This window comes from Littorina saxatilis, linkage group LG2 (assembly GCF_037325665.1).
Source record: "Littorina saxatilis isolate snail1 linkage group LG2, US_GU_Lsax_2.0, whole genome shotgun sequence".
NCBI classification, from domain to species: Eukaryota; Metazoa; Mollusca; class Gastropoda; order Littorinimorpha; family Littorinidae; genus Littorina; species Littorina saxatilis.
In genome coordinates, this window is record NC_090246.1 from 93,127,486 (window position 1) to 93,132,493 (window position 5,008).

Below are 5,008 nucleotides of genomic sequence, written 5' to 3' on the forward strand. Positions count from 1 at the left end.
GATTTTGATGCTGTAGAACTAGGATGTGGTCTGCTTGCTTCACCTTTGTTGAACTGAAAAAGGAATACATGTTTAGTGTGAAAATGTAAAGTTCCTGCAGATTTGACAGAACTAAATGCAGGTAACCAGAAGAGAGTACAAGTGGTACAAGGGTAACGCTGGTAATTCTAATGGCTCAGTCGAACCCACACATCAGATGACGGAGGACTAGTCCATCTTATTTAATGAAATGTGACCCTCCACCACGGAATGAGTCGCATGTCACCTTTGCATGATTTTTATATTCTTACATTTTCTTAAAGAATTGTTTATGCTCTATCCATTGGTGAAAACCGTTTTAGAAAAGAGCGAAAACTTTTCGAGTTATAAGCCTGTGACTAAGGTGACCCTCACACTGATACCTGACAACCCCCGGACTATATTAGGCCTAGCGCAGAACCCCGCGAGGTGACATCTGACTCATTCCATGGTGGAGGGTCACAAATGTGCATGTTTATGTATCAGGGATTTGACGTAATTCTGTACTAATCTGTGCATGTCATGTGATACATACTTTATGACTGCGTCTCTTTTATTTTGTATGCTGCAAAATTGTTTTTCTTGCTGGCCAGGTTGAAAAATGTAATACAGATGCCATTGTAGCGGTGAACGGTGCTTCACTCGCATCCAAGGAAACCCCCTGCAATGGATGTGGGTTGTAAAATTAGGTGCAGAATTCGTTGTATGACAATTTCGTGGAATCACAATCAGTTGATGAAGCCTTTTTGTTGTATGGGTTCAGGTAAGCAGTTCTGAAGTGGGGGAAATTTTAACGGTTCTGATGGTGTGCGAGTGATTGATTTGGTCTAAACAGTGTTTTATTTCTGTTGACATATTCTTGAAATGTACATACATTTATAAATAGGAAACATCACAAGCCTACCACTTTGTCTTCAAAAAGTGTAGATCCATTGATTTCCCTCAAACAGAACGATTGTAGAAAAAATGCAGTTGGCCAAGAAATGCATTGACTACAACACTTGATGGAATTTCTGTTGTGACATCATGGCTCTCTGTTCAGCTTCTACTGTAGTGTGCAAAACGACTACATATTGTACTCTTCTTATCGTTAGGCAGCTAGCGTAGTTAGCAGTGGGTTATGCAGTTTGACATTGGGAATAGGCAGCTAGTGTAGTTTGCAGTGGGTTATGAAGTTTGACAGTGGGAATTAGTGATCAAGACTAGCAAGTCGTTAGTGCATATCTAGTCTAGTCTCAAGAAACTGCTTCTCTTGTGTGGTTCGGAAAACAAAATGAAAAATTGACAGGACTGTTGTAGACAAAAAGATCTGATATTGATGATGTTCCCAAGTTGGTCTTGCTCTGTTTTTTCTCCCTATTTTAAACGTGACTGATCCTTTCCTTTACTAATTTACTGTTATGATGTTATGCCTTACAATTTGTTATGCGATGAAAGTATTATGTTTTACTACATTGCGTTGCTTTTATTTGTAATTCGATGGAGAGTTGATACTGCATGAGCGTAATATATAACTTTAAGATAAACTCTTATAAGTGTAAGAGAGAGTGGCAGGTTCACTGCAGCTTCATGTTGAGATTTTCTTCAGCTGACATTTTAAATTAAAACGAATGATTGTTTGTGTATGTATGAACCAAATGTCATAAAACAAGTTAAAAGAATTTTCCGCGATACAATCAAATAATCTTTGGTTTAGGGTGTGAAAGCAGATTTTTTGGGGGTGCACTCTTTTTCTCGTAACTGTTTTTTCCAGTTTTATTATTCCTATTAATATTATGATTCTTATAATTATTATTCTTAAAATTATTATAATTATTCATTCATAAACGAATGCCAAACAGCTTTTAATTAATGATGTCTTTTTTACAGTTGCTCTGCATCAATTAACGAAAAGGAGGTTAAGAATTCTCTGTTTGCTTTTGAAAAATCTGGCTGCATTGCCATTTATTTCCTTGTTTTCCTCTTTTTTCAGAGTTCCCCACACTGGTATCAACTTACAAATGTTATACAAAATAACACAGTGATCATTATTATAAAGTGCTTAGTTGGGTGGAAAATGAAAAATATATCAAGCACAGGAAGGGAGGAACTGTACATGGAATTATATTCAGAAAGAAAAATATATTAAACAAATTGACAAAACTGTCTTAAAAAAAGAAAAACCCAAAAGCATATTGTAACCTATATCTAACTCTCAATAGTCATGTTTATGTCAAACATTTTCGGTGGGAAGTGAGAACCCAGAATGTATTACAAATCCCTCTCTGGCACAAGCTAGAGCTAGAAGCGTTTAGGGGCATATCAATCTGTATGTGGCTGAAGTACGACATGAACATTTAACTCTGTGATGATGGGCAACAAGTGTAGCTTTGTAAACAATAAACATGATTACACTTTCATGTGTGTGTGTGTTCTCTATACGTACTAATATGGTGCATGGCTGTCTGCACGTCTCTGTGCTGTCTGGTGTGAATGTGTGATTTTTCTATGGAGTGGGTGTGTGCATGTGTGAGAGAGAGGAAGGTTTTTTTTATGTATTAGTTTCCGTCATGGTTTGTGTTTTCCTGTGTCTGTGTTGTGTGTGTGTGAGAGAGAGAGGAAGGTTTTTTTATGTATTAGTTTCCGTCATGGTTTGTGTTTTCCTGTGTTGTGTGTGTGTGAGAGAGAGAGAGGAAGGTTTTTTTATGTATTAGTTTCTGTCATGGTTTGTGTTTTCCTGTGTTGTGTGTGTGTGAGAGAGAGAGGAAGGTTTTTTTATGTATTAGTTTCTGTCATGGTTTGTGTTTTCCTGTGTTGTGTGTGTGTGAGAGAGAGGAAGGTTTTTTTATGTATTAGTTTCTGTCATGGTTTGTGTTTTCCTGTGTTGTGTGTGTGTGAGAGAGAGAGAGGAAGGTTTTTTTCTGTATTAGTTTCTGGCATGGTTGGTGTGCATTCCTGTGTCTGGTCTGTGTAGCGTCTGGTTCCATGTGTGTGCATGTGCGTATGACTGAGTTTCTAAATCCTTCCAGACACACAGATTGACAATCTCTCAACAATTTTGCAAAGTGAACAATGCACAATCATTGTGTTTTGAACTACAGTACCTTTCACACAAAGTACTGTTCATTCAAAACTTCAGACATCAAAATGCACAGCAATCTTAGTTGTATTTGTTCAAAACAAAACAAAAACATGGGCAAAATACACAAATCAACAACACAAGGAAAGAAGAAAAGAAAAACTCTACATGTAATGCATTATTTACAAGAAACATTTCAGTAACACTTCACAAATCAATCAATGAACTTGAGATTTCATCATCATAGGTGTCAACCTATCATTGGTGTTGCCCTTATATGAGGCCTTCCAAAACCGTATTAGACAGCTCAAGACCTTATAAAATTGTATTGTGCCCACGTGTTGAAAAATGGCTCTTCAGGTCGTAAAATCCAGAGGCACGCACTTTCACATGTTTCCTGCATGGGACACAAAACGAGTAGTCTGGGCCTTCTGATGAAGATTTAATCCATCCAGCGTATGCACCGTTGTTAAAAATTGGGCTCTCCCACTCTTTAAGATGTCGTCCGGATCCACTTTGCGATGTAGTTTTCAGCTTTTTAGCTGGAGGATAACTTTGCGATGCCATGCTTGTTGATCGACGCTTGATAGAATGTACCGGAAACCGGAAGTGATTTATAGGAAGTCAAGTGGAAAAAGAGTCTGAGTATGCGCAATGACAACGTTTGAGAGTCGTCTGCATGAAAGCGTCGATCGTTGTCTCTCAATCTCCATTGTTATCATTCATTTTAACTTTGCTGTAATTTTTTCTTTTCGCCGTATATTCTTCTTTTGCCCGTATAGATTTTCCTATACACCGTATTGGGTAAAAAATGCATTTTTCCCGTACAGCAATACGGCCAAACCGTATAGGTTGACACCTATGCATCATTTTTCTCACAACAAAATCTGTTTTAAGTAGATGAGCATCTGAATGGCATGTTTCATGACAGCATTTTCCAGCATGGAAGTTAACAAACAACAAAGTACATGTAATGGTGAAACGGTTGCAAGAATTTAAACACATCAAAGACAGCGATGAAAGTTCCCATCAGGAATCAAGAATTCCTGATTTGAAAAGTTATTTCCTGAATATTGAAAATACGCAAAGCGCGGAAGATTTGACAAATCTGTACATCTTAGATGAACCTGAAGCTAATTTATCCTGACAGTGAAAATTCCTACCTTCCATCACTGCAAAGAGCACATCAGTTTTCTATCCTTGTGCAAAAGGTTGTATAAAAACAGGCCTCTTAATTAATCAGTTGTAACCAGAAATGTCTGTTTATGTAAATCTCACAGCATTAACAATTAGCTGCAACAAATGTAAAAGGGGGTAATCATAAAAATAGGATTTGACAAAAAGAATGAAGGTGAAACACAAATAATCACTGGAACAGATTTAGCACCATACAGTCTTCAATACAGTGGACCCCCCCCCCCCCCCCCCCCCCCCCCCCTTCAAGACCCCCCATTTTAAGACTCCCTCCCTTTTAAGACCCTGTTCTCTCAGACTTTTTGTTCATCACCTCTGTAAATTTGCCCCCATTTTAAGACTCCCTCCTTTTTAAGACCTGATTTTCTCAGATGTGTTTAGGTCTTCCACTGTAAGTCGAGCGGACCATTCTCCTCTGTGGATGAAACCCCTGTTTACAGTTTTCAAGCTTAGAATTCTCCCGGTGTTTTTCTTCATTTACATAACAGTTGGAGGATGGTGAAGAATAATAATTGCATGGTAAAGAGCAGGACGAAGAAATAATGTTGAAAAGTAGTTGAAATAATGTCAATAACATACACCTAATCTTTGCTTACATGATAATTCAAGCTTCTGACTATGAACTTAAACATCAGTGTCTCAACCAAGATTGGTATGAACTCTGTGTTGTGATGTTCAGCTGCTTTGGGGGGGGGGGGGGGGGGGGGGGGGGGACACTTTTGGAACACACAACATCAT